Source organism: Hermetia illucens, chromosome 1 (genome assembly GCF_905115235.1).
Source record: "Hermetia illucens chromosome 1, iHerIll2.2.curated.20191125, whole genome shotgun sequence".
NCBI lineage: Eukaryota > Metazoa > Arthropoda > Insecta > Diptera > Stratiomyidae > Hermetia > Hermetia illucens.
The window spans coordinates 61,900,376-61,914,222 of NC_051849.1; the positions used below are offsets into that span (position 1 = coordinate 61,900,376).

The following is a 13,847-nucleotide window of genomic DNA, read 5'->3' on the forward strand; positions in this document are numbered from 1 at the left end:
GATCTTGAAATGTAGGTCCGATAATAAAACGCTGAGCAATTGGAAAATTGATAAGAGTGCCAATCGGACAGCAAAGAAAGCGATTGCTGTCACCCAAGCGATCCATTACAAAGATCTTTACAACACAGTGGTCTCTCGGGATGGCAGAAAAGATCTTCATCGAGTTGTCAAAAGCCGACACTAACCCAGAAAGGATATCGAACACTTCTGTTGCGTTAATGATAAGAATGGTATTTTGTTCACCGACTGAAGAGCCGCGACAGGTAAACGGCGAGAATATCTCGAACAGATTTCAACGAAAGAATTTTATTGTCTTCCACTTTCATAAGCATTGCCGACATTTGCAGCAATTCATCTCGTCTGGTGCTCAGAGATGGCGGGGAGGAAGACGGTGCGGCAACCCTGTCGACCGAACCAAAACCAAGTGGCAGACGACAACCTACATAGTGGTGGCACCGGGAGACGCTGTATTGCATTGGCTTGACAGCCGTGATGCAGTAGATGAATGCTCCAAAGGCCTAATTAGGGCGATCAGACCCGAGTCTGCACGGAGACTCATCTGAAGTGGCAATAGTCACGAAACCTTACCAGGGGTATACGGGCACCATGAGAATCGAGATAGCCCCTGAATTCACATACTTCAGGTGAACTCCTACTGTATGTGCGTTCGGCTCGGTTGTTTGCGGTTGGCCCCCTAGTGGGACCTTCATGGGGGTGTGCGTTCATGCGAACAGAGACCTTCAGGTCTCAGGGTGGTGTTGCCTGTCTACACGGGTGCCGTACTCCTTACCTCGGTAGAGATTTAGGTAGGTCATGCATCCACCAGTATGAATGCTAAGCCATGCACTCGGTATAGACTGTTACCGTCGTAGCTTGCTGCGGCGGGGCTCTGATTGTGGTCATAAAATCAATCCGTATCTTAAGAAGACCATGGGATTAAGAGACAGGTACCCACGTAAAACACCGTGACGTACTGTCAGCTCGTCTAAAGTCGTGGAAACAATAAAACGAATGGAATAAGGGAAAGCGACTGGCAAGGAGGTACCACAGATCCAATATGGAAACGCCCGGTCCGGCTGCTATTGCACATCGTGAAGGTTTTTGAACGCATTCTTGACAACTGTATTACTGTACTGTAGAATTACTCTACCACGATTCGGAAAGTAAAGTGCGAAGTGTAGCGGGTGTATCAAAACCGTTTCGTGTGTCTGTTGGTATATCTTACCGCTCGTCTTTGTTCTTGTTGTCGACACCCAGCGCCCTATACACTGCTTTATGCAGATGATGTTTTTCTGACATTTAATGACAAAAATTATATCGCACAACTTGTCCAAAATTGAAATGAGCACCTCATGCAACACGGTCTCAGATCAAATTTGAATAAAACTAACTTTTTGATGACCGGTCTCCATGAAACAGGCACAATTACTGCCAATGGCAATGACCTGACCAGAATTGATTGATTTAAATATTTCGGGTTAATGTTACAGTCAATGAAAAACTGCGTTATGAAATTGCTTCACGCGTTAGTAACATTGATGAAGTGGCGTTCCATAACTGATGAACGGATCAATGAACATCTCGAAACTAAAATTTACAGCAATGTTATCCGCCCTTTCGCCTCCTACAGTTCTCAGTCTTCGCCGACTATAAAAGATAATTAGCCGTGTCTTGCGGTAATGGAGACGAAGATGCTGAGTTGGACTAAAGGCGTGACACGTTTTGATCATATTTCGGGAGCTAGATGTAGCTTTGTACTGATGAAGGGGGTAAGTTGCTCCCGAAATATATATATATACACTATAAAATAAAATTGTAGTTTGGAGTAAGCTACTGGTCTATCAATTTTTGGTCTGAACATCGAAGTGGATGAGAAACGACTAAAAGCCCGGTTGAGGCAACAGTGGCTAAATACGCTTGGTGGTGATTTGAAAACCCCGGGACTGCATGCAAATCAGACCTTTGGTAGATCAAAATGACTCAACCGATTACGATGAGCCGACCCAGCTTGTGAAGGGGACAGGAGCTAAAGATAAAGAAGTTATTCTGTTATCTGGCCTCAGCGAGATACTTCTCCCACTGTCGAGCGGCAGCTATATTACAAAAGCAGTCGATGTTGAATTTGGGGTGTCACAGCTTTCCAGCTCTGCGAGAAGTGGCGGACCCAACACGCAAGCGAACGTAAGCTATACCAGATGGTAATCTCTTTCGAGGCCGATCCCAACGCCTCTCTTGTTACGCAGATTCTGGAGACAACTTCTAAATCTACTGCTGATCGGGAAGCGGTAGACTTTATTGCTTGTACGGTGTCGGTCAGTTGAAAACAAACTGACCTTCTGGCAGGCTCTGTGCTCAAATAATATGCCACTATTTCAAATCTCACTGGTGGCAGTGGAAATTGTATCGTGATTTGACGTCGGATACCAGTCGACTCAACTGTGAATGAGTACTTGAGTCAAATGAGGGTAATAATTTCGGGCGAGCGCAATGCTGGTCACATTGCCTCCTATAGGGTATTGTAATCCTGTACTGTACCGTTAAGGTCTTGAATGAGTGTTCTTTAATAAACTTCAAGGCCCTGAACCAATTGGATTGTTGCGGCAACGTTTATTATTATTATTATTAATAACGAGGCGGTGGAAGCTGGAGAAATCCACAAACCAACTACCATTATCGTAACGGTAGCTAAGATCATTTTTCCCCATATGAGTCCCAGCAAGGTATTGCCGGAGCCCATTTTGGCATTCAGATTACCCATTACGATCACAATGTCATCTTTAAGAAGCCTCCCCTGAGCTGCGTGTAATTGTTCATAGAAAGCATACTTCTCCACTATGGCCGTTGATGCATTTAACTGTACAATTCTAGTCCTTCGTAACTTGAACCGGAATCTTGCAGTCAGAAGTCTATCAGAAACCGACTCCCCGGCCAAGAGAGCTTTCTTTTCGATATCCATCAGAAACAACCCGACATTCGATTCGCATCTGTTACCACCCGGCTTTCTAGAATACAAAAGTACATTGCCATCAGTGCGATAAGAGGGAGAGGATTACTCTCCATGTCAGTTCGACATCAGTCCATATCCGATGGATTGTTAATGTTTTGATAGCAATAACGTTTCAAAATTTGCAATTTACTCGCTAACAAATTTCTATTCCTTTCCGTCGCCTCTTACAACACCGGAAAAGATTTTAAGTGTACTCTGAAACACAAACCCAGATAGATATACCAGGAGAATAATATCCTGATCTACTCTGTGGTTTTTTCGAAGTACCTATCTACGATAATTTTCTGTAGGTTTTTCAGAACTCCTTATTTTTACATTGAATTTGACGCAGAAAGCACCTGACATACTGCAATTTTTAGTCAGTAATATTAATAAATGCGATCTTTTGATCAATCCTAAGAAACCTATGGTACTAGTTTTCAAGAAACATTCAGTTGTGTTCAGGAAATTGAGTCTACTCCCGGGGCAGAATGATCCAAAAATATGTAACAAAAGGGAAATGTATGTATCATCATGCTACATCCGGGCTTATTACTTTGGGAATTTATTTCATTAAAATTATATAAATCAGCCCAAAATATTAATTCGACTTATGCTCACTCAGGGAATTATTTCCTTGTCGTCCATGATTAGCAAATAAAGCTTTAATGCCTTTCAAGTTATATTTGGATTAATGCCTTCAGTTAAATCCGTTGTCATTTCGAGCCGAACCTTGTAAAATCAAATTAGTTTAGCTCCAACATGTGGAGTTGTACGCACAGTGCAAGCGGATCTAGTGCAGACAAGTAGCCATCATTGCCTACCACCGAATGTAAGGCTGATCTTTCGCTGGCGGAAAATTGAAATCTTGAGTAACGCTCGAAGCCAAAGATTCAGCTTTGAAGAAATGCTGTAACCCACCAACCCAACACTCGTGATCGAGTTGGAGTTAAAGTCTTGGATTTGACCACTGGAGTTGATGGTTTGCCTTTGGTGTTGCTTCTTTGATTGTCGTATTCCAACGAGCACGCTCGCTTTGTTGCCTCAGACTTCTTCGAGCTTTTACTGAAGAAGGTCGAACCTTTGCTTTTGTACGTACGCTGCTGGTACCGACTGTTGTTTTCATTTCTTTCGCTAAAATCTTGTGAATCTGTGACAAACTCATCGCGATAATTTCAAAGAAAAGATTTTCTTACTGTTTGGTTTTTTGAGGTCGCGACAAATCTCGACAGAATACTCTTTTGGAGTATTTCGATGACGGAAAGTTTTTTTTTGCGGAAAGAAACCTCGCGAACTCTATTTACGTACATTGCAGAAGGAATCGAGGCGGAAAGATCACCAACTGAATAATACGATATGATATTAATATAATTCCGCGACATCCAATCTACAGTCAACGTATTGAGTATCTTGATTTTGCTAAACTCTCATCGTGGTGCAAATAAATCGGAGTACAGGAGAAAGTGATCGTGTTTTATTATATGTAATTGTAACAACTACAGCGGTGTGATTCTTAAAAATTTAATTGCATTATATCAGATTCATTGTTACTTGAGTTTCCATCAATGATACTATTGTGGTGAAGAGTTTTTTCATTGAATTCATCACACAACTTTACATCGTTCCGGCTATCACCTTGTTCATCTGTGGAGTATTTGGAATAATATCTGTGAACGACTAAAGATAGACGGTAATGTATAATTTCTACTTTTTTCCATACACTGCCAAGATGTAGGAATTTCACTTTATTAAATTACATACTACATGGCCATGTCGAGTTAATTGTTAGTGCGAGAAATATAATATTTTAAAATTTATTGAATGTAGATATAGTTGTGAACCATGTTATGGAGTGAGATAAAATCTAGCGAAACAAGAACAAAGCAATCATTGAAACTTGTTAAGTTTATCCAGGATCACATTGATCATTATCTACGTAAAGAAGCAAGTAGGCCTTTCATTCCTAGCTTTGTTAACAGTCTCCCATCAATCCTTCTCCTTGAATGAATTACGGCTTGAAGACAGTGAACGAATTCATAAAAGTTGACTAAGCGAAAGTTCATTCAGTTGGGGTGGAAGCGGTTTCTTTGAACACATTTAGGATTTGATCTTTTTAATTTCCTGACATTGACAATGCACTATGACCTTCAATGCTGCTTTGAATATGCTTATTCCATGGACTAGTCCCCAAAATTGTGAGTAGGGCACGCTTATACATGCCTGCAACCGTTATCTCTAATCGTAGCTAATAATATAATTAACAATAATCTGGTGTCAACACTCACTTAACTCTGTTATTATTTTCGAGGTTCTCATGATAATATTTCATATTGAGTTCTGTCCGTTTGGGTTTCTGGTATTTCTGGTAAACCCCTTATGCTGTTCTAATCAAGTTAGGGTTATTTCAATAATTTGGCAAGATTGCAAAAAATGGGTTCATAGAACAGATCCCATAACCCGTAGTTGTTTAGACCACCTGTACTTTTCAACACTTTTGCCAGAATAGACCTTCTAAGTTTATGAGTAGATCGTATTTTTGCTTCCTTTGGACACTGATCTAGCTTTAACTAATGACTTCTTCCATCCATGGTTTTTAATGAAGTCTTTATTCTTACGCTACAAGTACTATAGATTAGTATCAGTGTTACATCGGTGTGATTAACACAAAGGCAAAGGCAAATATACATGCTCCAAACCGGGACTAACGGATTACAAGGTTGAGAAACTAATCCCTAACCAGCTGGATTATAAGATTATCAGTTGATTTAGAAAGAAAAATTGTCCTGATGGACAAACGGATCATCGTTTTATATTGTTCGCTCATGTGGAAGTCTTATTCACGAAACTGTCAAATTAAGTATTGCTGGGGTTAATAACATGGATACTGTAATTTGTAGGACAAGATGCTCCTGACGGCTTTGTGTGCTTCTTGAAACCTGCGCTTTATAAGGATCGTTCAGATTATTGAAACAAACGGAAACTTGTTGTTTAGTAACCATACTTGATTAGCATATTTTCCATTCCATTTGAATCGTTAATGATTTTTATAAATATCTGCTTAGTTAAATAAAAAACAAAACCGCTCTAAATTGCCTTTATCTCTGGATTACCTCATTTGATTTAAATAAAACAAGATCAAAAGATAAAAGTAGATTATGGAAGGTATTTCATGTGCCCAATTATGTAAACGAAACACTCCCTCATGTTTATCTTGTTAATGTAAATTCATCATCCTATCGTAATTAATCATCGACCGAAATTAGACATCATTCCCAACGTCTATCGCAGACAGACTACGAGTTTGGGAAAAAATAAAAAAATTCACATAATGATAACTGTCGCTGAATTGGTGACATTTTTTTTGCATATTTCATTCGCTAACGCCTTGCGTAATACATCATTAACATGCATAGTAAACCTAAAATGTATTTGGGCTGCAGGCCAGCAGATTTATCTTAGTGCAATCGTTATAGGAAACTATGTTGACTGGTTGTTTGCACAGATTAGTTAAAATAATTTTTTTATGCAATTTTTTATTCCTTCTCTGTTTCAGTATAAGATAAATTTAAGGGTTGCTAAAAGAGAAATGACTGACTCCTTTAACATACTTTTTTCGCGAATGAGGTCGTTGGTACTATTTTTTTTTCTTCAAAAAACATTATCTGTGTGATAATAACTATCCTAATATATCTGCAATGGAAAAGATTCAAGGGCAATCGTAGTGTACGGGCCTTTTCCGCTTAATTTCGGTCAAGACGAGTTTTTCTTTCTAAAAATTTTTTTCAATCCAGGGGGCTTGATCTAGCCAATTTCTCCATATAGCTATGAACTGGTAGAATGTACACTTAAGGCTACGAGTCTGTAAATTAAGTGCTGCGATCGATCTTTCGAATTCATTGAACGTGTACGACAGAGGTGATGCAGTATCAGATGAGTTGCCTCTGTCATGAAGGAAATCCTGGTACATATTTTTCTAAAAGCCTGCGAATTTTGTAGAAGGAAAAATGTCAGGAAACCAAAACTGAGGGACCCACTTCTGCCTGATATTAACTGAATGAGGGTTCACAATTCAAAAAATAGGAAGAGTTCAACATTGCTTTCCTCAAGTTAGTTTCCTAAGAAAGCTACAGAGCGCTAGGAATGGTCCTTAGAACTTAAAACTGTTCCAGCAAAGCTTTTACATAGTAGGATGCCCCAATTTGATAGTATTCAATTATACTGAAATGGGATCTCTTGGGATAGTTTTCAATTTTTGAGTAGGGGAGCTGTTCATTGACATTAGTTTATACCAAGGCGCATGGATGCTCCTCGTTGCTTGATTTCAAATGTATGGCCTTTTTTAAAAACTTTCCGGAAGAAGGGATTCATCAGTAGGTTTTTAAACGCAAATTCATTATACGTTAAATGGTCTACTAACTGTCAGAAAAGTGAAGCAGCCGCCATGTGATCTTCGAGTTGCTCAATTTTAGGGTTTTCTGTAAAACAAAACCTTATTAAAATCGGTTTACTGTCTGTCTGTCTGCCTGTCACACGCATTTTTCTCGGAAACATTTATAACGATTCATACCAAATTTTGTGGAAAGATGGGAACTGTGAACGCTCATGCCTACAATAAGTTGCATAATTTTACGTCTAATTTCAGGGGACCCCATACCTGCACCTGCATATCTGGATGTACATTTTTTTCACCAAATATAGTCATGTGGGATATGAAATAAAAGGTCTCAGTTAGTACTTTCGGATGCTAGTCTTAGTTTTAACGTTTGTTGGAAAGGTAGAGATTATGAGGGGTCGAAATTGATCATTCCTTTCACAGACCCATTCTCAGAAACTACCCACCAGCAAAATCAGGAAAAAAAAACCAAAAAGCTAGCACTATATGGTGTTTATACTCTGAAAAACCCTGCATACTGATACCTGTTTAAATGAAGTTAATAATAGAATATTACCATCATTTCTAGTATAGCAAAAAGCATGACAATATCAAGTTTGGGGGAAATCGAACTATTACTAGCAAAGTTAAAATAAGTCAAATTTGTCGCTTCTGTGCAAATTCAAGACTGAACGTCAGTATCACGCGAAAGTGGATATTCACACATAATATATGCATATATTACGTGCTAGGTTCCAATGGGACAAATGTCCACTCAAATGTTTTTATAAAAGAAATACACAAAACTTTTCATACCTGGAGCGTCCATCTTCTAGTTTCCCGACTTGTTGTTTTTTTTTTGGTTTTGGAAAGATTAAAGGATATCATTCCATGCCTTGTTTGGCATCACTTATTATATGATCACAAAGTGGGCATTATTTTTAGTCAAATTCAAAAGCTTGGAGAATCCTTCCCCTTCCTCCCTCTCCTGACGTTCTTTCGGTCTTGCGAAAAGTTTTTTTTTAACCGACTATTTTCTTCTATAAATGTTTTAAGCCAATGAATAACATGATCCCCTAGCTGAAAATTGCATTCGCCTATTTCGATGTTCTCTCAAGAAGGTATTTTTTTTTTAGTTTTTGACTTGTTGCCGCCGAGTTTTACTTGCAGTTTTATTTGCAGTTGACCTCAACTCTCGGGACACCACTTTGATTATATCAATTGAATCGATTTTACGAGCGATCTACCACTGCTGTTCACCAAAGTTATCTTCCTACCAATATAATCGGACTTTTATTTAAAGGGCACGATTTGGGGACCATAACCTTGTTAGCTTTTTTGAGTTCTTTTTGATTTTTACCAACTGAATCGGTTTTGTTAGAGTTTTCACCCGTACCATTACTCTGTAAAGGTGACCATCGTAAGCTCGACAAAAATCAATATTCGAACTTTTTCCAGCACTTGTTTTGCCACTTCGACATTCCTTAATGATGTTGTTTCGTTGTTTTTAAATATTTTTTGTCAATATTTTTCAGCACTCACGAAAGGTGAGCAGAGGGTCATTTCCAATTGTACACTACCAGTTTGTCATATATTTGTTCGAGCAGTTGAGAGCAGCCATTGGTTTGCTCGGAACACGATTAACTTTGCTGAAGGTTTACCCATTGGGTGCTGACTGGAAGAACATATCCACTGATGTAGTAAATGTTGATAAATTTTGTCTATGATGAACGTGCAATTTTCCACTTCCTCACTCTCTACCACAGTTAGGAACAGTATGGGGTTCATAGTCGCTAACTTCGCCTCCATATCCAAGTGATTGGTCCATCTTCTGAGGAAGCCTCCTTAGGTAGTATTATGATATCCGGGAGCATATCACTTTTCCGGAAAGACTTCGTCAGTAACTCACACTATTTCAAACCTTTAGGGTTGATCTGGTTGTGAATAAGAAAAGCAGGTTTATTTTTAATTAGGGACAACCTTAGCATATTTTATCGCATATATTGATATTTCGGGGGCTAGTAACTCTCTTGCTCAGTGCTTTCAATCAGATTGTAAGCACTGCGGAATTAATCAATCTGTTTTTTTTTTATTAAAAAACTTAGGACGACCAAAAAGTTCGAACCCTTACTTCGTGAAGTACGTGAATCCGTCGCCACCTTCCTCTGGTCGTCACCAAGTGAACTTAGGATTTGGTAGCAGAGCTGTTGCTTTTATTTACTGTATACTTGTCAGAGTATTTGTGCTCGACCATGACCTTGATCACGGTGTCGTCCAGTGAAGCTTGGTGCCATTTGATTCTTTTACCACTTGATTTACACTACTCAAATACTCTCCGTACCGAACAGTCCAGATATATGGAACAATTGGGATATTCAAGCCCTCTTAAATTGACAATATCGTGTTAATATGTGACTTCTATAGCCTTAATATCTTATGTTCTAATAGAGAAAAGTTAAATACCACCTGAAAACCCGGATAGCTAGTAATATCCTCTAATATATCCTTGTGAAAGCGTGACCAGATAAATGACTCAAATGAGGTTGTGGGAAGCAATCTAGCAACCAGTTTTATATCGCTTCCTCTTCTATGGAGGTTACGGATATTCACAGATGGCTTTTCATAATAGCAATATTTAGTAATTACCGAAAAGAGATACTACCAGCAACAAGGTTTTCTGCGTTAAACAATTTCACGACAAACCTTCGTTTATTTGAAGAAGCAAAGCCATTCTCATTCTAGTAACATTCACTTCCATACTGCTTCCATAACTCGATAAAAAGAAATTATACTGATGAGAGATTAGTGGAAATTTGGATTTGTCATATGGGTTAGAAACAAAATGATCCTTCCTATTTGGAGGTGGAAGACATTGGATATGACAGTGGACTACAATTACTTCTCTGTTTAACAAAAAGTAACATTGTTATGAAGGGCGAGTATGATGGGAGTTACCTTGCATGAATAAAGTTTCTTTACTGATAAGAATTTCCAGCTGTTCAGCAACTCAGAGGCTTGGGTGTGATTGGCAAATGGAAAAGCTTGCGTACTAAATGTTTACAACTTAACTTCTTTGGCGATTGGCATTATCCGTATCATGTTGTCTTGCTTATCTGAACCCTTGTTGGGGTTATTTTGGCCACTAAATTGTTGTAACTCTTTAATTTTCCTTATATGGTCGAGGTAATGCAATGAAATGTTGAAGGATAGAGAGAAAAAGGTTTTCATCCTCAATGTCATAAAGCTGCTGGATATGTGTGATAGAGTAAGGATTAGTCCTTTGAGATGTGGTTTCCGACTGTGCAACTCTAGTTTCCTATCCTATCCTTACCTGTTTGACAGTATAATTCTTACCAAGAAATAAAATTTTGAACGCTCCAAGGTTATCAAATACATTCAGTATATAGTTTCGAAAAATATTAGGTATCAGATAGCTCGGAGAAGCTGTTGTTTAAGCTATAATTGAATCCGCAGAAATGCAAACATGCATATTTCATAGAAACTCTGGTATTTGCCTTAAATGTCTGCAATGATGATATTTTACTAAAAATGCATTTGCTTTGGGCCAAGATGGTTCTACACTTGACTTAGATAGGTATTGAAATCCTTGTATGTTAAGGTATTCCCACTGCTACAATAAGAATTGAAATTTGCAGCCAATTATGCTGCATTTTATTGCATCTCCGCGTGGTAATCACTGGGAGTTAATTCTTAATGAAAACTGCAGATGGAGAACGATGAAGCCGAGTTTAACACGCATAAAAACCGAGACAAGCTGCAGCAATTTACGCTCCAGGTTGAAGGCCGGGAATGGTGGCCAACCCTACATTAAAACGATTGTTACGAAGCCACAAAAGGAGCCTTGGATTGGATGGGCTGCACAAAGACTGGCAAAGAAAACGAGCATTCGAAATTGCGTAATTCCTCATGCAACATGCATTCCTTGTACAGAACAGGAGGTGCCAAGCAGCTAGCTGATACGCTATCCTAATATAAGGTTGTTGTCACAGCGTTACAAGAGATGCGCTGAACAAGCACTGATTTCCTGGAGAAGAGCCTTAATTCCGTATACATATACTATAGCGGCGATCCAGTGAACTATGCGCTCGGTCTAGATTTATTAAAATATATATTAGATATTAGTAAAAAAATGGAACCTCACATTTTCAATTCTGAAAACATATGGTAAGCGAAAAAACAAGCCGGACAAAACGACATACATAATAGTCGTGTAAGCAAACAGCTATGTGATTTGCGTTTCCGAGGCAAATTTCGAAATAGCCCCTGCAGACTCCATAGATGGACAAGAATAGCTTGTTACAGGTATGATATCAAAATCATACTTGGAAATTTCCACAGCCAAGTAGGGACAGTGCCCGTATTCAATCGGTACGTGGGCTCCCATAGGATACATAAAATCACCAACATCAATGGATTGCGTATCATGTAACTGCCGGTGTTAAATGAAATAGTCGTTGGAAGTACCCGGTTTGCGTGGAAAGTGGTCTACAAACAAATATTTCCAGACGGGACCCCTTTCAAACAAATTGACCACGCCTTAATTGAACATCTTTTAGTCTTGATGAATATCAGAACACATAAGTGATCCATGTCACAACCTTAAAGAATTCCGGCACGCGGAGAGATCCAACACAAACTCCATCAAACGGAGACCGACTTTCCAGACAGAAAAAGAACGCCCGGAAAACCGTGAATTGAATAATTGAACAAGATACATAAAAAAAAATCTAGGACAAACGGTTTCATCCAGAGCAGAGCAACTCGTCAGACGCTGCCTCACCTCTGCCCTGGGTTCAGCGTGACCGTGAGTGGCACCAGATGGAAAACGCTCCTTTATATATTTGGAAAAGCACGCAAAGGGTGCGAATTATATCCAATAGAAACCGCTAATAGTTTGAGTCTGAGTAAGTTGCTCTCAATTTGGTCCGATCCAATAGCAAGTGGTTGTGGACTTAAGATCCCTCCCTTATCCTAAACAATTACTTAAGACGCATAAGTTTAACCAGCCAGCAGAAGGGTGAAGCTTGGTTCTTAGCAAGGAAGATTATGAACTTGTAACAACGTTCGAGAGAGGAGGAGGAGGATTATACAGGATTATAGACGATTACGTGGTTTATATAGGGACGAAATTTATGAGAGATATCAAGACCGGCTCAATAGGTTACGGTGGAGTCATTTAATCCGTATGAGGATGATCCAGTCGGGAAAGCCTGTAGGGGCAATAGGTATGCCTCTAATAGAACGATAGTGTAAGCCAGGACGGCGCTTTTAGGAATATTCATTTGTGGACCTTGGTGTGAAACCGCGATGTCTGGAGCTCCTTACTAAGGCAGGCCTTAATCGCATACCGGCTGTTATGCCGTTAATGATGATGCCATAAACTCCTAAGACCGTGATTGTTGTTATGAGAGCAGGGAGGTAGAGCCCGTAGCATTCACGAAGGATAGCATCTCCCCCACTCTGTAGTTAGAAATCTCTCTAAGGTCCCCAAAGAATGGTTTACCCAGTGTCCGTAGCCTGACTCTAGTTAGATCTGGGCAAGCAATTATAGGGTATGCCAAGCCTGGCGGCATGGTCCCCTATGGGCCAGTACCTCGTGCAAACCGCCGTAATCTTGAATGCATTTGCATGCGTCTGGCGTAGGAGCTCTCTTTTAAGCGGGCCAAATTTTCCTTGGCTTGGCACAGCTCGTAAGCCTTCACCATCTAAGGCTAATGATGACAAATAATTATGTTGATTGGTGGTTGATTGCAAACATGGTTTGGGATGAGTTTAACGAAGTTCTCCAAGGACAACTAGTGGCCATGCTAATCACGAGACCATTCTAATCCAACAGTATTATCGTTTAATAGGTTTATAGTTTCGAATTTTATGCAAATAACCAGTAGAATGAAATTACTGAAGAAACAACAAAATTGCCTACTAAAAACGATACCTGCGTCAAACAGGATTAGTTTAAAATCACTTTCCCGCTCTGTCCTCTGATTGACGAAGGTGTTGTTAGATCAAGGTATATTATTCGGCATATTTAATTGTCATTCGGTTATAGGTATGGACGATGTATCCCCTTCAACTTCTCCGTAAAATATTTACGCTGCTTAAGTGCCATGGAAACTCCTAATGGCTGCTCTTCTCATTGCCAAAGCAGCTTTTCCTTTCAATTATGGATCTGTTACAGCAGTTTATTTTCTGGGACAACAGAATAATACCACTTCTAATTGCAGCCCGAAACACATGCTGTAAAGTATTGCCTTCTGCTTTAAATCAGGTCCTAAGCATGTCTGCCGTCCTTCTCTGTGCAGTTTACCGCATTTACACGGTTTGCTCCTAGTTATTGTATTCCTCATTTTTCCTTCCATTTTTGTTTTTTTTTTGGTTGAGACTGTACTTCAATTTCATAATCATCAAAGTAAAAACTATACAAGCTAGCGTACTTGAAGCAGTGAGACTATTTCAAGGGCGACACCT

At 39.4% G+C, this 13,847-nt stretch overlaps 1 protein-coding gene across 3 annotated transcripts in view; it reads left to right on the forward strand.

The window, feature by feature from the left end:
- The first annotated feature begins 3,979 nt into the window (after window positions 1–3,979).
- The window catches only part of LOC119646134, a 106,951-nt gene continuing 97,083 nt past the window's right edge, over window positions 3,980–13,847 (forward strand). For 2 of the 3 annotated variants that reach the window (XM_038046485.1, XM_038046484.1), the window contains exon 1: window positions 3,980–4,676. The gene's annotated coding sequence lies outside the window, so the exon portion shown is untranslated. The remainder of the gene's footprint in view (window positions 4,677–13,847) is intronic. The other variant, XM_038046486.1, reaches the window with a different exon arrangement.